Raw genomic sequence first — 25291 nt, 5'->3', positions numbered from 1 at the left:
ATAAGTAATAAAATTATTATTACTATTCCTATTCCTATTACTATTCCTATTATTATTATTATTATTTGTGAAGACAGCTCCAGCCAGCATGGGCAATGCTTGGGAATTATGGGAGCTGAAGTTCAAATAATCTTCCTTCCTTCCTTCCTTCCTTCCTTCCTTCCTTCCTTCCTTCCTTCCCTCCCTCCCTCCCTCCCTCCCTCCCTCCCTCCCTCCCTCCCTCCCCTTCTTTTTCAGCCTATCATGGAAATAAACTGAAGCAGCAGAGGGAGCTCTCATCTCAAAAACCAAAACCAAGGATCACAGAAGTTTGGGATGGAGATTAATATATATATATTTTAAAAACCTCCATTGATTTTCCAAATTAATGGGGTTGCCAATGGATCCCCTCTGCCCCCAGAAACAATAAGCAAAGAAATGAGAACTAGACTGGCACTAGAGTTTCAGAAGTGGCTTTTAAGTCCTGTGAGTGTCCACATAAAGTGCAGAAATTATCAGGAAAGGAATGGCTGCCTCAGTTTGTTAGAGTGTGGTGCTGATAACGCCAAGGTCACAGGTTCGATCCCCAGAAGGGAAGCTGTATATTCCTGCATTGCAGGGGGTTGGACTAGATGATCCTCAGGGTGCCTTCCAACTCTACGATTCTATGAAATAGCAAGAAAACACACACCAAAATGTGGTCTGAATGCAGAGTGAGCAGCAGCTACACAACTGAGGCAAAGTTACAGGTAGGTAGCCGTGTTGGTCTGAGTCGAAGCAAAATAAAAAAATTCCTTCAGTAGCACCTTAAAGACCAACTAAGTTTTTATTTTGGTATGAGCTTTCGTGTGCATGCACACTTCTTCAGATAAGTGTGCATGCACACGAAAGCTCATACCAAAATAAAAACTTAGTTGGTCTTTAAGGTGCTACTGAAGGCACTGAGGCAAAGGTAAAGGTATGTGGGTGGCGCTGTGGTCTAAACCACTGAGCCTCTTGGGCTTGCCGATCAGAAGGTTGGCAGTTCGAATCCCTGCGATGGGGTGAGCTCCCGTTGCTCTGTCCCAGCTTCTGCCAACCTAGCAGTTCGAAAGCACGCCAGTGCGAGTAGATAAATAGGTACCACTGTGGTGGGAAGGTAAATGGTGTTTCTGTGTGCTTTGGCTTCCATCACAGTGTCCTGTTGCACCAGAAGCGGTTCAGTCATGCTGGCCACATGACCTGGAAAGCTGCCTGTGGACAAACACTGGCTCCCTCGGCCTGATAGCGAGATGAGCCCCACAACCTTTTACCTACACAAGGATTGGTAAATTAAAACTTGTATTTGCTCCTTATATGAGTGTTCTTAGCTAGACAGCATCTTAAAAAGCAGAGATATCACCTTGCCTACAAAGGTCCGTATAGTTAAAGCTATGGTTTTCCCAGTAGTGATGAATGGAAGTGAGAGCTGGACCATAAAGAAGGCCGATCGCCGAAGAATTGATGCTTTTGAATTATGGTGCTGGAGGAGACTCTTGAGAGTCCCATGGACTGCAAGAAGATCAAACCTATCCATTCTGAAGGAAATCAGCCCTGAGTGCTCACTGGAAGGACAGATCGTGAAGCTGAGGCTCCAATACTTTGGCCACATTATGAGAAGAGAAGAATCCTTGGAAAAGACCCTGATGTTGGGAAAGATTGAGGGCACTAGGAGAAGGGGACGACAGAGGACGAGATGGTTGGACAGTGTTCTCGAAGCTACGAACACGAGTTTGACCAAACTGCGGGAGGCAGTGGAAGACAGGAGTGCCTGGCGTGCTCTGGTCCATGGGGTCATGACGAGTCGGACACGACTAAACAACTAAATAACAATGAGTGTTCTTGGCACACACAGAGGCTTTTATACAACCTAAAGCAATGGAGAAGTAAGCAATTGAGACTGGGAGGGTTATCCAAGCTATTTATCAGCGAACCTATTCATCTCTTGGGACCAGAGGCCAGGAGGATGCAGTGAAGCAACTGTTTTCACCCATCCAAATGATTGATGGTAATTAGGAACAAAGTTAAGTGCCCCCCTGCCTCCAAATTATTAATTTAAAGAGAACTCCCCTCAGGTCCTTCAATATATATCTCCCTTGTTCTGCTGACTTCCCTCTGCAGGGATGGCTGAGGATACTCCATGTTGGGCCTGTGATCCAAGCTTTCCAACATCTGTTCCTGCTTTGGAATGCTTGAGCACAGCTGACCGGCTTGCCAGAAAATATTAACCGTAATCCAAAACACTAGATCAGACTGAAGGAAAAGTTGCCTTTCCTTTTATCCATTATAAATCTATAGAGCGGCAAACTGGGACACGGGGCTAGTAGTTTGCCAGTAGGGGGTTGTCTTAGCCTTCTGCATTTGGTGTTTATTAGGAGAGGCGTTTGGAGGACGCGCCTGTAAATCTTGCTTTTATTTTATAGGGCAAGTTTATGTGCTGCAGAAGAGGGAAGAAAGCCCATCACTTAGCCTGCTTCTATAGAAAGCCGCTGAGAGCCAGTTTGGTGCAGTGGTTAGAGTGCCAGACTAGGACCTGGGAGACCAGGGGTTCCAATCCCCATTCAGCCAGGAAGCTCCCTGGGTGACCTTGGGTCAGTCACTGTCTCCCAGCGATAACCCAACCAACAACAAAGGGTTGTTGTGGGGATTAAATGAGGAGAGGATGGACCAGGTGGATCGCCTTTGAGCTCCTTTGGAGAAGAAGTTGGGATAGAAATGCAATTAAAAAATAAAATAAAAAATGGAATACTGATTCAGAGCCCCTTGGGAAGAACAGGGTGGTGTGTGTGTGGAAACTTAGGGGGTTCCTGGTGGTAACTTTAGTCAAGACATGGTTAGATATAAAACTCTATTTGTGAACTTCAGTTACCTGGAATTGCCTAGTTTCCAGAATGAATTACCGTATTTTTCTGTGTATAAGACTAGGTTTCCCCCCCTTTAAAATAATGTCAAAAATTAGGGGGCGTCTTATATATGGATACAACCCCCCATTTTCTTAAATCTGAGTCCTCCAAAACAGGGGGCGTCTTATACATGGGGGTGTCTTATAGACGGGAAAATACGGTAAGCAGTGGGGAGCACTAAAAAGCCTCTAAATCACCATTTCCCCCTGCTCTCCAGCTCCCTCCCTCCGTCTCCATGCAACTCTGTCCTCAAGTGAAGTTAAAGCTCTGGCGCCGACTGGCGGCTGGAGCATGTGCAGAAATGTGGCGCTACCCCACAAACCAGCTGTTAGACAGGGAGGCTGAGCAGCCTAAACGAAGTCCCACTGCACCTACAGTCTCTTCTCTGCCCTCACAGATGTCAGGCTTCAGGGAATCCGGCCCCCCTCCCTCACGGCTGGCAGCCAGAAATGGGAAAACAAGAAGTTCTTACCATGGTATTTTATTCAATATTCACAGAGAGAGATGGATGATACTGCCTCTCAGATAATGGCGTTGCTCTGAGTAAAGTCCCACCCCCTCCGTCTCTCTTATCATATTTCTAGTTACAGGTAGGTAGCCGTGTTGGTCTGAGTCGAAGCAAAATAAAAAAATTCCTTCAGTAGCACCTTAAAGACCAACTAAGTTTATATTTTGGTATGAGCTTTCGTGTGCATGCACACTTCTTCAGATACCAAAAGTGCATGCACACTTCTTCAGATATCTGAAGAAATGTGCATGCACACGAAAGCTCATACCAAAATATAAACTTAGTTGGTCTTTAAGGTGCTACTGAAGGAATTTTTTTATTTCTCTTATCATATGTCACCCCTGCACTGGCTGAACTGTGCTTTCGGCTTCTGAGCTTTCTGTTCTACTACTCTCAATGCTCGCCGGGACCTGGGGGGGGGGGTCTGGCATGCTGCCCAAAGACACTGAGTCTGTCAGCTGTCTCTCCCCTGGTGCTGCTGCTTCTTCCTGTTGTTCCTCTCCCAATATCTCCCAGCTTTCCCCCTCTGCAGCCCCTGAGCTATGGCCTTCTGCAAACCACTGTTCTGAATCTATACTGTCCTCCTGTTCTCGGGAAGGTTCAGGAGGAGAGTGGGCAGTCCCCACCATTCCTCCTCAGTCCAGCCCCTGACATATGAAGTCTTCCAGGAAAGGGTCTCCTCGTGAGCCACGAGGACTCTGCAGCTCTCTGCTGCTGTTTCCGGGTATAATTATTTATTTCCCAGCGCCGTGCGTAAACATGGCCCTGTGCGAGTTGAACGCTCGTAAACGGGGCTGTGTGTGCCAGACCCTCTGTGGCAGAGCACCAATGGAAGCAGGTTGAATTGTGGCAAAGGAATATTGACATTCGAAGACTGTTCCGAGTCAAGGAGGACCACCTGAAGATAGGCATCGCTTGGTAACCGTTTAGCAAATGAGCCCTGAGAAGTCCCTCTAGGCTAGACCACCCCTCGAACACCCCAAGGTGCTATTTCTTATATATGGGTTTTGACTGCATGACTGTTCCATCTGTTCTGTGAAGCCTTTTATTATTTTTTTGGAAGAGAATAGCAAATAAATCACGGTAGCCGAGAATTTCCTAGACATTTATTCCCACTTCGGATGTCTCCATTTTATGGAGGCATTTCCCCGTCTGCCTCCCAGTCAGAAAGATTTAGTTGCAACGCAGCCGTCAGGTCCAAACACATCACAGTCTTTCTTCTAAACGCATCCTTGATTGTGACGAAGAGCCGTGTGAAAAGTCATATTCCATGTCATGACATATTTTTACACTTTGGGTTGCATCTAACTAAGGCTGCAGTCACACTGCAGTTGGGCTCAGTTCTCTGATGTTTCCTTAACTGTTTATTCCTACATTACATTTGAGGCTTCACATGACATAAATGCCTCTCCTGGAAATCTAGCAAAATAAAAGGGAAGTTTAGCACTTATTTTTATGTGAATTGCTTCCAGAAAGATTGATTTGCAACCCCATTAACCCAGAAAATTGTGAGAGTAAAATTACAAAATTTGGGGTGGTAAGGTATCCTACCATTTTTTGTGGGTCAACCATGGGGGAACAGAAAACATGCATGCGCGGAAAGAGTGGGCAATTAGCAACATTGTCCAATGACGTATGTTACCATTCCATTATGCAACAGGAACATGTTAGAGGAATATTAGAAAACACGACAGAAGGTGCTATCATGATAATCAGGAAAGCTAACAGAATATTTGCCTGTCTCAATGAAACTAAGTTCTACTCAGAGTAGACCCATTGAAATTAATAGATCTAAGTTAGCCACATCCATCAATGAATCCACTCTGAGTATGACTAACAGTGGATACCACTCCCTGATTCCAAATGTCTTTGATTTCCTTGCATGGAAATTCATTGGAATCCTCAGAGTTCCCTGGAAAGAAAGACTGATTGTTAAACCTCTCTGGGAATTGTAGCTCTGTGAGGGGGAATAGGCATAGCTGCCAAGTTTTCCCTTTTCTTGCGAGGAAGCCTATTCAGCATAAGGGAAAATCCCTTTAAAAAAGGGATAACTTGGCAGCTATGGGAATAGGGGGTCTCTTAACAACTCTCAGCACCCTTAACAACAGGGCTGTTGCATCCTGTTTTGCCACCCAAGGCGAAATGGGAAAATCCCATCGCTCTCCGCTGCAGCCTCCCTTAGCTGGGCGTAGTTGTCAAGTTTTCCCTTTTCTCGCAAGGAAGCCTATTCAGCATAATGGAATTTCCCTTTTAAAAAGGGAGAACTTGACAGCTATGTTAGCTGGGTTGTGTGGTGGCCTTACCTTCCCAGTCCCGGACTGCAGAATCCGGGACCGGCAGCCGTGTGACACCGGAAGTTGCGTCGGCGCAACTTCCGGCTTCGCTCCGCCCATCTATGGGCACCAAAAATGGCCCCCTGCTGACACCGGAAGTCGTGTCTATGCACTTCCGGACATGTGTAGATGTGACTTTTGAAGCCTGCGACGGCCATTTTGTGTGCCCATAGAAGGGCAAATTGGAAAGAAATAAATGGCCACCGGCAGGAGAAAATAACGGAGAAAAACGGGAGACGAAGTGATACGGGGGACCACCGGGAAAAGGTAAGTAAAATCAGGGTTTTCCCGGAGAAAATGGGGTACTTGGCATCTATGGTGGTGGCACCCATGAAGCAGGAATGGTGACAGTAGAGGTATTGCGAGATCTTACAGAGCACACAAAATCTCATGAGATTTTGGTGATATCTCATGAGATTTCAGTGATGGTTCACAAAAAGTGGATGCCACTGCCAGCGCCCAAGACTGCTGCCTCAGCCTGCCTCATGGGTGGGCCACTGGGCCAGCCTTGCTTAACAAACTACAGTCCCCAGAATTCTTTAGGGGGGGAAGCCACGACTGTTTAAATTGGGATCATACTGCTTTAAAAGCCACGGGCAGGTGGGGATATTTTTTTGCTACAAGTGAGGAAATTTATGGTGCTAAGGAGCTGTTAAATTTACAAATTTATTCTGATCAGGGGCAAGGCATTCCTTTATTTTTTCAAAACAAAAATCTGGGGAGAGGGTGAGAAGGGAGCCTAATTAGCCCCCTAGAAACAGCCCCGTGGACTGTTGAGAGCAAGGAGCGAAGCACACCATTCTCAGGTTTCGCCCCCGTCCTTTTACCTCCTCAGACTTCTGAAGGCAAAATTCGGCTGCAAATAAGAGCGACCAAATCAGAACCACGTTTGTGTACATTTTAAAAAACCTTAAAAAATCACTCAAGCTGGGAGTTCACCAGCCGAGGTCCTCGCGGGAAAAATAACACAGGTCTTTTCAGTCATCTGGATGGCTTCCGTCTTGTACGGGTGCCTTTTCTCTCTCTCTCTTCTTTCTTTCTTTCTTTCTTTCTTTCTTTCTTTCTTTCTTTCTTTCTTTCTTTCTTTCTTTCTTTCTTTCTTTCTTTCTTTTGGTGCAGTTCTGTTCTATAGAAATGTAATGTGTGTTCTTGGAACACATAAGCGCTCCATGGCAAATGCAGGACCAGTCCGCGACGACTCCCTCTCTCCTTGGATGCCACCAAGGAGCCAGGAAAAGAATGGGGGACAGCGGAGACATTTGAAAGGCCTCCTAGCCACGAAACACCCCAAATCAACTGTCATAGCCTATTTAGAAAATACTAAAGCAAGTCTGAAGAATCATACAGAGAGGTAAAGCCACAATGGATCCCCACGGGGGGAATTCATCAGAAGCTACAAGCCCGAAAACAGATGTGTTTGGAGAGAGAAGAGGGACGCCCTCCTTTAGCAATTGCCTTTTGTGACTTAACTTCCATCTCTGCTTGTTGGACTAAGAGGCACTCTCAGGAGTGGAGAACCTTTTTCTCACCTGAGGGCTACGTTCATTCATGGGTGGGGCCAGAGGCAGATTTAGGGAAGCACAACCGGTTCAGGAGACGCCACAACCATTATGTTAAATGGAAGGCAAGAGGTGAGGGGGGCAGATTTCGGCACTAATGAAATTTGAGACTCCGAGGTCTGCCACTGGTGGGGCAGATGGACCAACAGGAAGAGCAATGGAGGAGACGTTTGGTAAAGTAGGTTCACACACATTCCAGGCAAGCAAAAGGCATTGATGGTCTCTGTTTAAGGACATATTCCTGCCAGGCAAAAGCACATAAGGAGTGTGTGAAGCAGGGCTGGTGAGCGGTATAGCCTTGAAGAGGGGGAAAGGCTGAGGAGGGGTGTGGCCTAGGGTAGGGTTGTCATACGTCTGGAATTCCCCAAGATGTCCGGGATTCAAGCGTCCAGGGGGATTTTGAAAAATCGCCAAAATGCCTAGGTTTATGCCAATACAACCAGGAAGTGTATGCTTGAGTAACCCTGGCCTAGAGAGAGTCCCAAGGACGAGTTCAAAAGGACTAGAGCAGGGGTCGGCAAACTACAGCTCCCGGGCCGGATCAGGCCCACCTGGGTCCTAAATCCAGCCCACGCCACAAAGCTGAGACTCCCACAGATCGCGACGGGAGGAAGAAGTCGAGTGGCAGCGGCTCTGCCAATCAAATGCCACACCTGGTTTACCTCAGCGGCGTTTGATTGGCAGAGACATCCCTGCGCCGTGCTGAGGTAAACCAGGTGTGGCGTTTGATTGGCAGAGCTGCTGTTGCTCGGCCTCCTCCTCCCGCCTCTACTGCCGCCCCTGCCCTGGTGCTTCTGTGGGCCAGAGAGCGGAGCGGATGAGCTCGCTCTGCCTACCTGTTTCACGAGAAGAAGCAGCAGCGGTCTTGGTGTTGGCAGCCCCTGGGAAGATTAGAGCAGCGCCCTCTTTCTCTAGGCAGGGAGGAAGCCCGTTTTGCGCCACCGCTGCCAGCCCTTCGGTGAATGAGGCAGGTGGCAAACCGAGAAGGCAGCTAGGGCTGGGGCTGGGGAGGAGGAGTACTTGCCCCCCTCGCAGTGTGCATAGGAATTCGTTTGTGTTTTTTTAAAAATAGTCCAGCCCTCCACAAAGTCTAAGGGACAGTGGACCGGCCCCCTGCGGAAAACGTTTGCTGACCCCTGGACTAGAGGACCATATTTGGCTGCTAGCAAAGGAGCATCATGATATACAAGGCTTGTACAGCCTCAGATGCAAATAGGGAAATATTCTACATAGGTGTCCCAGCTCTGCCTCTTCCTCAGAGGCTGGAGCTCAGAGGTTGGGACACAAATGGAGGCACAGTGACCAGACAAAGCAAGCTGGATCGTAGCAACTGTAGCAACCACTCTACAGCACCCCTTGCGGACAGGCCCTGCTCCCTTCGCTCCCTGACCCACGGCTTTCTTTATGGGAGACTGACCAACCGAGGAGCCGAAAAATGGTGAAAAAAACCCTTCCCTAGGGGCCCAGGTCTTGTTCTCATAAAAACAGGAAGTGGCGCCATATTGAGGGGCAGCGGCGGAAGGGAGCAGGAGGCATAGATCTAAGAAATGCATTAGAGGGACGCACGGGTCTGAACTTCCAGTAACACATTGAACCACTGTACTAAAGGCAAGGTCCTTTGGGAATTTGGGATTGTGGATTAAAAAGCGAGAAGCTGTGATGGCTTAAGGGTTTTTCTGTGACGGTCCCAGTGTTTTCAGGGCAGCTGGAGGGCATGCAGCTTGCGATCTACAGAGCTAAAGACAATGCACCAAACTTGTATGGTGAGCCCCCCAGGGAGTCAGAGACCACCCTTTTACTGCAGGGGAACGAACCTGCAATATGGATGCACAGGAGGAATTCTATCACCGTGCTTCTCTAAACAGCCCCTTGGCATGCTCCCTTGCGTAACCTACGTCCATGCTTCACTCACTCCAGCCCTTTTACGCGGGGAGCAAGGAACCCCCCAGCCCCAGTTAGCTGTGCTGCAGTCTCTTTTCCTGGATGCAGCCTTTCAATTTCCTGCAAGCAGAGTAACGGCAGGTGCAACACCCCACTCTGCGCCCCCCCTCGGACTTCTCTTGCACAGTTCCATATGGACATCTGGTAGGCAAGTAAAAGACCAAAGGAGTCATAACTACTCAATGCCGCTTTGTTACCAAGTCAGTTGTAATGTTCTATTATTACAACGTGGCTTTTGCTTTCACGGGCAGCAGGCACTGAACTCTTGCCAGGTTTCCCCAAGAGCGGATGCCCTTGTAGTAAATGGCCGGATTCCACGTGGTTGTTTGCTGTGCAGACGTGGTGAGCCTTGGCTGGTGGAGGATGTCCTAAGCATCGCCCAATTTCCTTGTTTATATCCATGTAAACTCAGTAAGCCACATCCATGCTAGCTGGCTCTATTTTGTTCTGTTTTGTTCCTGAATTCTGCTTTCTCCTTTCCTCGTGAGACCTGCTGTTTACTCTCTGCAGTGCTCTTTGTTCCAAAGTGGTCTATTTTTTTTTAAAAGTATTAAATTAGGATTAGATCTGAAATCTGAACTATTTAGGTGCCTCCGATTTAGCAAAGTTCATCTTAGTTTGCACAGCAGCTGACGTCTTGCAGAGAGACCGAGCGCCTTGAGGCCTATTAAGTATGAAGGTCCTTCGGCTCACCTTGCTAAATCAAAGTGGAAGCACTTTGCAACCTTTGCACGAGAGCCGAGGTGTTGCACCTTTTTTGGGGGGGCCTGATCTCAGAAGGGCTGAACATCTACAGCTGTCATGGACCAGGAGTCAGCTTGGCCGGCTGGACAGCAGTGAAGTGACCTTCTCCCCTATCAGGCTACTGTACTTTGCTGTGCAAATCAGCACAATCACTGGTGGAGGAAGAGGATCCTGGTAAGGTGCCATCGCGGCTGCCCCCCGCCCGCACTGGGCCCCCGCCTCTGCAGGCGGTGTTTCCCACCTTCAGGATGTGCACCAGCCCCGCCACTGCCTGCTCCCTCCCCCCCGGTGCCAGAGCATGAAGCTCCGCCACTGTGCACAATCAGAGTTCTAAATCACATGGTGAGTCTTCACAGGGACAGCCAGATCTCCACTGCAGACATTTGCCCTGATGTGATGGAGAGGGTGGGACCAATGACCAAGACCTCAACCCCCCCCATGAACTTTACATACAATCACTCAAGGACAGGGATGGGGAACCTTCGGAATCCTTCAGCCTTCCAGGTGTTGCTGGACTCCAACTCCCATCATCCCCAGCCAGCAAGACCAAAGCCCAGGGATGCTGGGTGCTGTAGGAGCGTCTGAAGGAGCGTCTCCACCCCCATCGTTCACTGAGGTCCAGCTCCAAGGGCCTTCTTGGTAGTGGCGCCTGCCTGTGGCACGCCCTCCCTTCAGAAGTCAAGGAAATAAACAACTATCTGACTTTTAGAAGACATCTGAAGGCAGCCCTGTATCGGGAAGTTTTAAATGTCTAATGTTTTACAATTTTTATGTGCTGTAAGCTGACCAGAGTGGCTGGGGAAACCCAGCCAGATGGGCAGGGTATAAATAATATAAAATGATGAGGATGAGGATGATGTAGTCCAGTAAAATCTGGAGGGCGACTTGCTCCCCATCCTTGCTCAAGGAGAACCTTCTTAAAGCCTAGGAGATTTATTCCGTCTGTTCTGTCAATAAATGATTGAGAAAATACCATGAGTTTACAATGATGTAAAAAAACCTAACAAATGGTGTTAGAGTGGAAGAACGAAGACAAAATTCCCCCTCAAATGACTGGCTACTGTGTGAACCAACTTACGGATGAGCTGGGCCTTTGGTCTGATCAAGAAGACAGGCCCTAGGAATATGACAAGACAAAATTATATTCAGCATTCTTCCACCCCTTGTCCCCCCAGACTCTACTTCATTGATTGCTGTTGCAGGAGGGGGGCGGTCAGGAAACAGTGAGCATGATGAGGTCACATCATTTGTTTCTACAACTAACCCAGAATGCGGCAGCTAGACTGGTGACTGGGAGCGGCCGCCGAGACCACATAACACCGGTCCTGAAAGACCTACATTGGCTCCCAGTACGTTTCCGAGCACAATTCAAAGTGTTGGTGTTGACCTTTAAAGCCCTAAACGGCCTCGGTCCAGTATACCTGAAGGAGCATCTCCACCCCCATCGTTCTGCCCGGACACTGAGGTCCAGCTCCGAGGGTCTTCTGCCGGTTCCTTCGCTACGAGAAGCCGAGTTATAGGGAACCAGGCAGAGGGCCTTCTCGGTAGTGGCACCCACCCTATGGAATGCCCTGCCACCAGAGGTCAAAGAGAACAATTATTACCAGACCTTTAGAAGGCATCTCAAGGCAGCCCTGTTTAGGGAAGCTTTTAATGTTTGATTTCTGTATTTTAATGTTTTGTTGGAAGCCGCCCAGAGTGGCTGGGGGAACCCGGTCAGATGGGCGGGGTATAAATAATAAATTATTATTATTATTATTATTATTATTATTATTATTATTATTATTATTATTTTGGTAAGCACCAATGAGGAGATGCATTGGAGAGATGTGCTGCTTGACCGTGGTAGCCCTCTGTCCCCTCCATCATTTCTCGTTAGGATCATTCATGGGCTCCTTAGCAGCCGTTGCTTGGCTTGGTATTGGGGCTCACTGTTCCTCACTCCCGCCAACTTCCTGCAGCTTGTTAAGAGGTTGTCTGAAGGGCAATAAAATTGGAAGTATGGAAATTAAAATTCATATTGAGTGGCATTTATAAATCTGGTCTCCCCTTCCTGCTGTCCCAAAATACCCTATACGTAGAGCTCGCTTGCTGCATATGTATCTCGTTGCAGGAGGGGGATACAATCGGAGGCGATTTTACAGTAAGAGTTCCTCTTGATGTCGGGAGTGAGCCCTGGAGGTCAAAAGGCAGCTTTGCAAATTGACTGTTTCTAAAAGTGGTTCTCAAATGCCTCATTGTTGCTGTTTGAAGTGTGATCGCCCATGTGCGGTTGAAAAAAGGGAAGGCACAATAACTGTGGATAATAAGAGGACAAGTAAGACGCGTTTGTGAGTTTTCCTCGTGTGGAAACATTCCCTTCCGAAAACCTTAACAGCTAATCTTTTTAGCCGGGGAAGCAATAGGCAGAACTGTAGCCTTAAATCAGGACCTGGGGGAGATGATGACTAACAGATTTTGTGGGTCTCTCTCTCTTTCTCTCTCTCCCTTCCCCAATGCTCCCCACTCCTTATTCAGAGGGGATACGTAAAGTTTTCAATTTGGTACCAGCTGTTCCTTTGAACAATGCCATACTTATGATTCAGATCATGGAAGCAGTGATTCTGATTATTTCCCTCCGTACTCTTACTGAAGGAAACATTAGGTGGGCTTGAAAGATAGGAGAGCCTCAAAAGCACTTGTGAATCAGTTTCCTGGTCTAACTGCGGCCACATGTGACTTTTATTGAAAACACATGCGACTTTGATAAAAGACTGCATTTGAAAGAAGGGGCTGGAGGAGGGCTACGGACAACGAGGCACTGTTCCTCATCAAACGCTGCGCTCCACACTTGCGCATGTTTCATGTTAATGGGCTCGGGGCAATTTTCGAAGCAGTCTTTTCTCTCAGTGACTTGGGCTGGCTTGGCCAAAGGATGCTGCAGACACTGCAGTCTTGCTACACGGGGAAGAGCTTTCGTGCAGGACCGCTTTGGAGGGGGAGAGCCTTTTTCAGACCCGGGGCCACATTTCCTTTTGGGAAAGCTTCTTGGGGCCGCATTCTAGAGGTGGGTGGGGCCCCAGACAATAATGGGCAGATAAACAAATCTGTTTCCCCCCTTTGTGCAGGTGGTTAGTTAGTTTGTACACACACTTGAAGAAGTAAACACATGGTCTCAGCATCAGCTCAGTTTACAGGATGCATGGTTCAAAAGTCCATAAGCAGAGCTCTAGGATACATGGCTTGCTGACATCCATTTATCTTGGGAGTCAATAAGAGTGCACCTCCAGGGGTGAAGTGAAATCGCTGCATTAGCAGCATCAAAGTGACCTTCCTGGGACACAAACCAGGGCAGTGTGTATGGAGGCCCTAGGTTGCTCAGGTGAAGGGCTCCCCCCCCCATTTGGGCTCATTGATATAATAATAATAATAATAATAATAATAATAATAATAATAATAATAATAATTTATTATTTATACCCTGCCCATCTGGCTGGGTTCCCTCAGCCACTCTGGGCGGCTTCCAACAAAACATTAAAATACAGAAATCCATCAAACATTAAAAGCTTCCCTAAACAGGGCTGCCTTAAGATGCCTTCTAAAGGTCTGGTAAAGGTCTGGTAATTGTTGTTCTCTTTGACCTCTGGTGGGGGGGCATTCCACAGGGTGGGTGCCACTACCGAGAAGGCCCTCTGCCTGGTTCCCTGTAGCTTTGATTCTCGTAGCGAGGGAACCGCCAGAAGGCCCTCGGCACTAGACCTCAGTGTCCGGGCAGAACGATGGGGGTGGAGACGCTCCTTCATGTATACTGGACCAAGTCCGAGTCCAAAGGAAGGCAGAGCAATAATGTTTAATAGATTATTGTATTTTGTTTTTCTGTTGGAAGCCTCCCAGAGTGGCTGGGGAAACCCAGCCAGATGGGCGTGGTATACATAATAAATGGTTATTGTTGTTGTTGTTGTTTAGTCATTCAGTTGTGTCTGACTCTTCATGACCCCATGGACCAGAGCACGCCAGGCACTCCTGTCTTCCACTGCCTCCCGCAGTGGATCACTGCCTTGTCGTGGCGAAGGGGCTTGAATAACTCAGAGAAGCTATGAGCTATGCCGTGCAGGGCCACCCAAGATGGACAGGTCATAGTGGAGAGTTTTGACTAAATGTGATCCACCTGGAGCAGGAACTGGCAAGCCACTCCAGTATCCCTGCCAAGAAAACTCCATGGACAAAGACAATAGGCATATGAAAATTATTATTATTATTAGTTGGGCACCAGCTTGGCTGCATGAGTTGCCAAAAGGAGGCTTACAACGCACCATCCAACCATCTTGGGGACTTCACTCTGGATTTGTGTGGGTTTACAGCAGGCATCCCCAAACTTCGGCCTTCCAGATGTTTTGGACTACAGTTCCCATCATCCCTGACCACTGGTCCTGTTAGCTAGGGATCATGGGAGTTGTAGGAGAAAACATATGGAGGGTTGCAGTTTGGGGATGCCTGGTTTACACCTTAGCCTTTGCTTCTCCTGAAGATATCCCGCAAGGCAGCAGAAGTTTAGGATCAGTTTTCCTGCTCCTAGATGGGCTGCCTTTCCAGGCTGACGAGTTCCAAGTGTCCCTCCCTTCCCTCTACAGCATGTGCAGAAACCGCCTTCTTGACCATTGGACCCATTATTGGTCTTGTCTGCTAGTGGAAGACCCTAACTCAGCAAAGATTTGAGACCTACTGGTTTAGCTGACTAGTCGAAGCTATTCCTTGGGTGTAGCTGCTGACAGATTCTAGGAGCCACAGGTGAGTGCTGAGTGTAAGGAGAGGACCAAAGGCAGACAAGCTACCTCAGAAGGAGCACAACGTTTCTCCCACCAGAGGTACTAGGTAAAATGTAAAGGTAAAGGGACCCCTGGATAGTGAAGTCCAGTCAAAGGTGGCTATGGGGTTGCGGCGCTCATCTTGCTTTTAGGCCAAGGGAGCCAGCGTTTGTCCACAGACAGCTTTCCAGGTCATGTGACCAGCATGACTATGCTTCTGGTGCAACGGAACACCATGATGGAAGCCAGAGTGCACGGAAACACTGTTTAACTTCCCGCAGCAGTGGTACCTATTTATCTACTTCCACTGGTGTGCTTTCGAACTTCTAGGTTGGCAGGAGCTGGGACAGAGCAATGGGAGCTCACCCCGTCGTGGGGATTCAAACCACTGACCTTCTGATCGGCAAGCCCAAGAGTGGTGCTGTGGTCTAAACCAGAGGTACTGCCCCTCTCCTATCACCCCATATATGGCTGGGCATAAGCAAATATGTTGTTCTAACACCTGACATGCCCTTCCCGCTCCACTTTTAAAGAGCAGGGCTGAGTCCACCATTTGTACTCTTCCAATCCTATGCAAGAAGACTGAACTTGCAAACAAGAGTTTCTATGGGGAAAGGGAGGCTACTGGGTTTGTTTGCACCCATGCAAACAAGGATGGTGCATCCTTGGCAATGGGAGCCCACCCCTCTAGTTCTCACTCACCTTCAAACTCAGCTTGCTCCACCGATTGGATAGGATCAGCTACCATGGAAAGCTCATTCTCTGGAGGTGGACTGACTCAGCCGGTTGGAACCCTCTTCCCTGTCACTGAGGAACCCCCTCCCCATTCCAGCCTTGGCGTCCTCCTCCTGTTCTGACAGATCCTGCTATCCCAATCCCAGATGGTGCCATTGGACCAATGTTCCATCCATCTCTCCGCCTGTCCACCCACTGCAATTTATAAAACTTACGCTGGCAGCTTGTGGAAGACGGTACTTGCAAACCCATTCGCTACCGAAGAGGCCTATCTCTGGTGCCTTTTATTCATTGTGTAAAGGCTTCCCCACCATCTGGACCACCTATGAGGAAATGTTTTCTTTCAGGCGGCAAGATTAAGGAATAGGGATTTACACCTCAGCCCCAGAGGTAATTACCAGATGGCAAATGGCTTGTTTTCACTTAATGATTCAGAGCAACTGACTCAGGAATATAGACTGGAAGGCTGGATCTAGTTTCCAAGCAACTTTCCCCCCTTTCAAACAGCACGGTCCCATCGATCCTTCCTCTAGAACACTAGGGCTGAAGGCCACAATTCCCAGGTTAGAAGTTTTAATGCTGCTGAACAATGCCCTTGTATGAAAGTCATTGTGTGATTTGTTCTGATTTTTCTAGCAGAACATTTTCTTCTTAAGAACATAAGAAAGCCTGCTGGATCAGGCCAATGACCCATCTAACCCAGCACCCTTTTCTCACAGTGGCCAACCAGATGCTTGTGGGAAACTAGCAATCAGGATCTGAGCGCAAGAGCCCCTCTCCCCTTCTGTGGTTTCCAGCAACTGGTATTCAGAACCACTTCTGCCTCTAGTGGTGGAGGCAGAGCATTGCCATCTTGGCTAGTGGCCAATGGCAGCCCTCTCCTCCATGAATTTGTTTAGTCCCATAAAATTCTGTCATGCCACCTCTTTCTTGCCTTTTCTCTGAACTAAAATTTTCTTAAAGTTGTGACTTTTTAAAGGGTGTAGGTGGGACTTAAAATGTTACATCATAGAATCATAGAGTTGGAAGGTACACGGAGGGTCCAATGCAGGAATCCCACCTAAAGCATCCAATGGAAATGAAATATACTCGGAGTCGAGAGTGAATTTCATGCTCTTTATTCAGCTTGTAGTAGCAAAGGAGAAGAAGAAGAGAAGAATGGCTCTTTCCCCAAAATGTCTGCTTATATACATTATTTACACAATGGGCCTTGTGTGATTGGCTACTTCAGGACTGCACCTGTAGGCCAATCAGGTTGCAGATTTACTTCTGCCAGCAGCCTGATTGGCTGCTCTTGCGGGCTAATCAGGTTGCGGATTCACTTCTGCTAGCAGCCTGACTGGCTGCTCCTGCAGGCCAATCAAGTTGCTGATTCACTTCTACCTGGAGCTGGATTCCGTGGCTCCTGCGAACCAATCAGACGGCTGCATTTTGGATCCAGGATTGCTCTCCTATACTATTTCAGACACGTGGTTTATATACTTATGTATGTGTTTGCCTTGTAAATTTATGAACATTTTATTTATATATTTGAGACCTTAAATTCTTATAACAGAAACACAATTCGTGGAGATTGGGATGGCGTGTAACACGACTGTTACAAAGAGAAGCTCTGTGATCAGCACCTAGTGAAATCTTAAGAAGCCAGAGGAATGGATTAATATGGTTTAACAACCAGACCACTTCCAGTATAGCTCCTGATGTCTCCTCAGAATGAGCAGAACTGGCGGCGGCGGCGGCGGGGGGGATATGCCAATAAGAGCAGAATGTTTTACGCAAAAATCACACAAGCTTGCTTACATAATTTATGGAGGTTGCAGAATCCACACAGAAATGGGGGTTTCCTGCTTCAGAACGCAACAGATTTTTTTTTAAGTGCAAAGTACATGGGTGCCTCTAATTTTGGCTTCCTTTTCTTTTGGTTTGTTTCAACTTCTGGAAGCTTGGAAGTTGACTTATACCAAATCTGTCAACTTATGAGCTAGGTTTGCATTGTTTAAATTAAGAGGTAGTAGCCAGGGCTGTCTTAAGCATATGTGGAAAGATGAGCCTGGTCCCCTCCCGGTTGCCCAGTCCCAGGGGTGCAGGAGGGCGGAGCCAGATGGCCACCTCAGCATCTTGCTGGCTTGGTCGCCCCTGAACTTGCAGCGCAGAGCTGCCCGCAGCAGAAGAGCCTGTTGCAGCACTCTGACCGACGGGCGGGCTCTTCCCTGGACTCAACTCTAGGGCCCCGGACTCTTGGCCTGGCTCCCCTGAGAGCCTGGGACCCGGGTGCCCCGCACTCCTAGCGCCTATGGGTAAGACGGCCCTGGTAGTAGCTAGATGCCTGGAGATACAAGAGACTGAACTTGGTACCTTTCGATGCAAAGCACATGCTGTGTCCTCCCTTGTACATTATTGTTAGCAAGCACTTTATGTCCTGTGGGAAGTCAAACAATAGTTTTGTGAATAATGCTGCATTTGTCTCCCATCCAAATTTTGATGAGGGGAGCATTCTGTCCCTTCCTTTTACACTCCTGGCCATTTGCTATATACCGTAGTAGAAGCCTTCCCACAGCATCAAATGACATAGGCCTTCCATATTGCTGTAGGAGAAAATGCTGAGTTTTCTTGGTATACAAACTAGCCTGTCCCTTTGGGAGCTGGAAGAGGATATGGAGTCACATTACATGCAAGATGGGTTTCAGAGAATGAGCTGCCCTGTGTTTGTCATGTGGTTTACAGGCAATATTTATTTTTCTTAAAAAATAGAACAGAATCTTACGCACATATATCCCCTTTTCAAAAAGATCAGACGGGGAATATGATATTAACCTAAAGACTTGTTAAATTGCACTGTGGTTATAAATTTGTTTTCCAGATCCTTCCCTCCCCTTTTTCGTAATTGACAAAGCAGATTTAATCCACTGAGATGCACATTTTTTTATTTGGTTAAGAGACCCTCTTTTCTGCCACATACTGGTGACACATTATAGTTTCCATCCAGATTGCTTAGGAAAAAGCAAATAGCAGAGCTTGAGACTCTTAATCTCAGGGTTGTGGGTTTGAGCCCCACATTGGGCAAAAGTTTCCTGCACTGCAGGGGGTTGGACTAGATGACCCTCACGGTCCCTTCCAACTCTACAATACTATGATTCTATGTTTCGATCATAGTGTGGATGTGGGTGTATACTAGGGGGACATACCAACCATAAAATTTGGTTTGGACCCCAATTTAGTACACCAATGCAGACTGGAATAGTTCAGAGGCTGCCTGATTCTCTTACAGGGTCAGAATCCAGTTTGTACTGTAATGTTCAATGCACATTTACAGGTCAAGCGTAGGTGGAGGTACACCTTAACCACTCCCACAGCCAGCCAATTGCTCTTTTCGCCTGCAGACACCTCGGTTACAACACCCTTAGCTGGGGGTAGGTGGGTAAAAGTCCGCCCCCTTCTTTGATCGTTTTGTTCTATTCAGAACATTCCAGAATGGTCCTGCATCAAGAAGCAATTGGCTCACAGTTAGTTCCCATGGAAACACATCACCTGTAGTTTCCCTCACAAAAGGGAGTGAGTGACCTGGCAACTGTGCCGTGAAACCACTTCTAAAGAACACGCTTGCCACCCTCCTGTTCCCATGAACCCAGCCATAACCCAGCCCAGTCACAATACCTTTTGGATTTTAAAAGTTTCTCCAATGTTCAGCCTTTGGAGGCACACATACACTGAAAATACATCACAGCAGATAGAGTGTTATGGGGTTAGATGGGTCTGAGATGGATTAAATAATTGAAGCTGCATTTTTGTTTTTGGAATGAGGGACATTCCCATCAGATAGCTGCCAATTGCCTGTTTTGAAGAGACTATTACTAATGCATCCAATATGCTGATTTCAAAAAAGAGCAAGTCCGACATTTCCCCTATCATGAGAATGATGCTCTCAAGCAAAAAAGTTGAAATCCACAGCAAAGATTTCCCCAAGGCTCAAAGTTCTTTCTTAGCTCCCAACCATGCCCCTTCATAATTTTTGGTCTATATCCAGTGAATATGGGATGCATCAAGCCTGCTAAGAATTTGAATTAGACATTGTATTTGCTACTTTCTTTCCTCTTCTCATCATTTGTGTGCTATTATCTGCCCTGTGAAAATATTACTGCTTGATCTTAACTCAAGCACTGTGGGTTGTATCCAACAAAGTTGCTGCAGAACAGAGCTTCCCTACCCTCTCTTTCTGCTGCTTGCCCCCTTCTTGCAATCTGTTCTACCGCCCAGAGTATATTTTCGGGGGCATAGGGGCACACAGAGAGAGGAGTGAATCATAGAATCATAGAGTTGGAAGAGACCACAAGGGCCATCCAGTCCAACCCCCTGCCAAGCAGGAAACACCATCAAAGCATTCTTGACATATGCCTGTCAAGCCTCTGCTTAAAGACCTCCAAAGAAGGAGACTCCACCACACTTCTTGGCAGCAAATTCCACTGTCGAACAGCTCTTACTGTCAGGAAGTTCTTCCTAATGTTTAGGTGGAATCTTCTTTCTTGTAGTTTGAATCCATTGCTCCGTGTCCGCTTCTCTGGAGCAGCAGAAAACAACCTTTCACCTCTATATGACATCCTTTTATATATATTTTTATATATACTTTTATATATTGGTGGGGAAAGTTCTGTTGTTCAAGCATGAAGATGCCTTCTAAAGGTCTGGTAATTATTGTCCTCTTTGACCTCTGCTGGATACAATTCTGTGTCGAAATAGAAATAAAAAATAATAAAAAATTGTCCAGTAGTACCTTACAGACCAACTAAGATTGTTCTGGTATAAGTTTTCATGTGGATGCACAGTTCTTCAGATACTGCTACTGGACAATTTTTTTATTTTTATTTTGACTGCGTCAGACCAACATGGCTACCTACCTGAATCTACAATTCTATGTGTTCCCAAAGAGGATGAATATCCTGAAATGAAGGCAGAAATGGAGACAACTAGGGATGTATGAACATGTTTCTTTCTGGTCTGTATCAGTTTTACCTGGGTTCATTCAAAGGTCCATTCCATCATGTTTCCACATACAAAACCCATATTTAATCTCAATATACATAGTTTGAAGCATGCTTTATCACGAGATACACATTTTCTAATGCATTTGGGTAGGGTTTTTGTTGATATCTTAAGGATGTAAAAATGAGTACAATACTTTAAATTGTAAAACAGAAAATGTGTGTTACAGGTAGGTAGCCGTGTTGGTCTGAGTCGAAGCAAAATAAAAGAATTCCTTCAGTAGCACCTTAAAGACCAACTAAGTTTTTATTTTGGTATGAGCTTTCGTGTGCATGCACACTTCTTCAGATACACTTGAAACCAATGTGTGTGTGTGAATTTGGTTTGAGAGTAGATTCCCCCCTTTATTTTATTTATTTGTACATATATGCTACATATTAAATTTGCTTAATTTAAGAGTTGTTGTTGTTTAGTCGTTTAGTCGTGTCCGACTCTTCGTGACCCCATGGACCAGAGCACGCCAGGCACTCCTGTCTTCCACTGCCTCCCACAGTTTGGTCAAACTCATGTTCGTAGCTTCGAGAACACTGTCCAACCATCTCGTCCTCTGTCGTCCCCTTCTCCTAGTGCCCTCAATCTTTCCCAACATCAGGGTCTTTTCCAGGGAGTCTTCTCTTCTCATGAGGTGGCCAAAGTATTGCAGCCTCAGCTTCAGGATCTGTCCTTCCAGTGAGCACTCAGGGCTGATTTCCTTAAGAATGGATAGGTTTGATCTTCTTGCAGTCCATGGGACTCTCAAGAGTCTCCTCTATTCAGATGCTTATAGTGTGAGAAAATGACAGTTTATTATAGGAAGCACAAGACTTCTAATTCAAACCTAACCAAGTGATGCAGAGAAGAGAATGGCAGCCATGTCTGCTCCTTTGTTCTCAGAGGATGGGTCCAAGGTGACCTCACATCTCGTGAGCCGAAGGAGGAAGTTGTAAACAGGATGCAACCTAAGACCAACAGTCTAAACATCAAAACGATAGGGAGGTCAGCAAAGAGGTCAAAGGTACAGGGATTGTCTGGGAATCTGGAGGTCCCTTAGTCTATTAACCTCATGCAAAACCCAGTCTTCACCAAGCTGAGTTGCACCCAAATGTTCAATAGAAGCTCTTCTCCCCTCTGTACTGGTCCTCTTCTTCGAACCAAAGCATTAGTGACTGGGGAAATTATCAGCCTCCAGAAGTAATAATGGAACACCATGTAATGTTCAGTTAGGCCAGGCACCCCCAAACTTCGGCCCTCCAGATGTTTTGGACTACAATTCCCATCATCCCTGACCACTGGTCCTCTTAGCTAGGGATCATGGGAGTTGTAGGCCAAAACATCTGGAGGGCCGCGGTTTGGGGATGCCTGAGTTAGGCCTTTAGCATCTTCTGAGAAAGTGTTGCAAGACTGGTCAATTGGGGACAACTCTTTTAAGACCGAAGGCTAAGTAGTTAGTGGGCTGGAGTTTTACGACCGTTTCATTTTTGGTGCTTTTAAGTGGGATCTTTACAAGGTATTTTATATGAATTTCAACTTGATTTTTTTTTTAAAAAAAAGCCGCCCTGGGCCCTTAGTGTGTGTGCATGTGGGCAAACATAAATAAATACAGTTGGATTCCAAGTATGTGAAAACGATCAGGGGCCCTTCAGGGCCAGAGATGATAACTTGCTTGGCAGGAAGCACACTGTTGAGTTTATTGCTTTTTATCTGTCCAAGAGGGGTGATGACTGCTTTATCCTTACAACGTGTTCACTCAAATAATTAAGAAAAGGAACGCACTGTTCCCAGAGTACTTCAGATTGAGAAGCATGCTCAGGGAAGGTGGCATGCCGCTGCACTTCTTAATGCACTGGAAAGTGGCTCTTGAAACATCTTTCTAGAGGGAATCATGCCTGCCCCCAAAGATGCATATTGCAGGAAATCGTCTGTCCAGTAAGACGTGCGTAGCAATCCTGCTCTGTTGGTCACACAATGCCATACCCTCCAAGATTTCTCTGATGAAAATAGGGACGTCCTCCCATTCCATACAGTGGTGCCTCGCTTAACGAATGCCCTGCTTAACAAAAGGCTTTTTCTAGTGGAGGTTGCCTCGCTAGACGAATTCATTTTACGAAAAATCCGTCTAGCGAATCGCGGTTTCCCATAGGAATGCATTGAAATTCAATTAATGCGTTCCTATGGGCAAAAAAAAAAAAATCCAAAAAAAATATATCAATGGGATTCACTAGATGAATTTTTCGTTATAAGAAAAGACCCGTGGAACGAATTAAATTCATCTAGTGAGGCACCACTGTAATTATAATTTTACCATTTATACCCCACACTTCTCACTGGGTCGCTCAACTACTCTGGGCAGCTTCCAACATATATAAAAACAGAATAAAACATTAAACATTTTTTTTAAAAAACCTTCCCTATACAGGATTGCCTTCAGACGGCTCGGGGGTTGGATAACTCCATACCCTCCAACATTTCTCCCATGAAAATAGGGACATCCTAAAGGAAAAGCAGGGCATTCCAGGATCAAATCAGAAACCAAGACGGCTTCACTAAATCAGGGACGCCCCTGGAAAATAGGGACACTTGGAGGGGCTGGAATGCTGCCAGGCCAGGCTACTAGCGCTTATATACTGGTCCCACCCAGAGGCTAAATTCATTAACTCATTAAGTGCACCTCTTTTCCCTTCCATGTCTTAAAAGGGTTCAGGTGACAGAACATACAAAGACCCAGGTGGCTCAAAAGGCCATAACATTTTACAGCTGAAAATAAGGACACTGTTTCTTTGCTTACTCCATACCTGTTCTCAAAGAAAATAATTGTCAGGGTGGTTTCCCCCCAACCCTGTAAAGATCTCTCTCCCTGCTGTATGTTGCATTCATTGACTCTGCTGTTTACCCTTGTTCCATCTCTTGCTTCTTCCTCTGCCGTTTCCCTTGTGCTGAATTTTTGACCGCAATGCCCTTGGGGCAAGGAATCTCTTATACTCTGTAAAGCACTGTGCACACTGATGTTATGATGAGGAAAATAATAATAATAACATTTAAGGCATTTAAATACAACTACACCATTAGCATTTGTGCTACTAGCACTAGAACCGTTTCACATATTTAGAGAAATCTGTGCTATTATACATTGAAAGTCACTGAAGGAGCGTCTCCACCCCCATCGTTCTGCCTGGACACTGAGGTCCAGCTCCGAGGGCCTTCTGGCGGTTCCCTCGCTACGAGAAGCCAAGCTACAGGGAACCAGGCAGAGGGCCTTCTCGGTGGTGGCACCCGCCCTGTGGAACGCCCTCCCACCAGATGTCAAAGAGAAAAACAACTACCAGACTTTTAGGAGACATCTGTTTAGGGAAGCTTTTAATGTTTAATAGATTATTGTATTTTAATGTCTGTTGGAAGCCGCCCAGAGTGGCTGGGGAAACCCAGCCAGATGGGTGGGGTATAAATAATAAATTATTATTATTATTATTATTATTATTATTATTATTATTATTATTACTTCAGGGTGGCTCATGGGAAGTGATTCACAAATGACATAAACCATAAAAACTGTTGTTGTTGTTTAGTCGTTTAGTCGTGTCCGACTCTTCGTGACCCCATGGACCAGAGCACACCAGGCACTCCTGTCTTCCACTGCCTCCCGCAGTTTGGTCAAACTCATGTTCGTAGCTTCGAGAACACTGTCCAACCATCTCGTCCAACCATCTTCTCCTAGTGCCCTCAATCTTTCCCAACATCAGGGTCTTTTCCAGGGAGTCTTCTCTTCTCATGAGGTGGCCAAAGTATTGGAGCCTCGGCTTCAGGATCTGTCCTTCCAGTGAGCACTCAGGGCTTATTTCCTTCAGAATGGATAGGTTTGATCTTCTTGCAGTCCATGGGACTCTCAAGAGTCTCCTCCAGCACCATAATTCAAAACCATAAATACTACTGTATTTTTTTATTTCATGTGTGAATCACTTGTCATGAGCCACCCCAATGTGATTTGCAATAACATCTATAAAACAGTTACACACACACAGAGAGAGAAAGTAGTAGTAGCAATAATGATAATGTATAAGGAAGTTTTTTATGGTTTTCTATGGTTTTATATGTGCTGTAAGCTGCCCAGAGTGTCAGGGGAAACCTAGCCATATGGGCTGGGTAATAATAATAATAATAATAATAATAATAATAATAATAATAATAATAAATGATAGTTGGAACCCCATAGGTGTTGTGGAAGAATTTGAAACTTCAGGAGTGCCAGTGCATGTGTGTGTACACTAGCGGCCTTTTCGACATACATCCCCCCTGCTAAAGGCAAAATAGGGACAGTGTTTTACTAGGAACAGGTACCAAAAAGGTAGGGACAACCCCCTTGTAAACTGGGAGAGTTGGAGCACATGGGCTCCTGCTTAACAAGCTCGGAGATCCAGTCGATGACCTTCTATTTGTGCTTGTTGGAGAAAAACAACCCCTCTGGTGTATTTTGAGAAAGGCATATGAGCAACAGCAAAACTGTCGCACGGGGTAAATTAATCAACGCAGAGTCTTCTTCACAAACAGAATAAAACTTTACTCAAGAAAATAACAGCATAGTTAAAGAGCATACACAGAGTGCTCATAGCAGCTATCTGACTCTTCACAGAGGCACAGTCTTGGTGATTTACTAGAGTCCTGGAGCCACTCTGTCTGCAACAACACAACACACACACACTGGCTGAAACACAGACAGACTGACACGGACTACTCCATAGACCAGGGGTCCCCAGACTACGGCCCGCGTGCCAGATGC

The sequence above is a fragment of the Zootoca vivipara genome, chromosome 8 (assembly GCF_965207765.1).
Source record: "Zootoca vivipara chromosome 8, rZooViv2.hap1.1, whole genome shotgun sequence".
Lineage (NCBI taxonomy): Eukaryota > Metazoa > Chordata > Lepidosauria > Squamata > Lacertidae > Zootoca > Zootoca vivipara.
Note: the sequence above shows the minus strand (reverse complement) of the source record.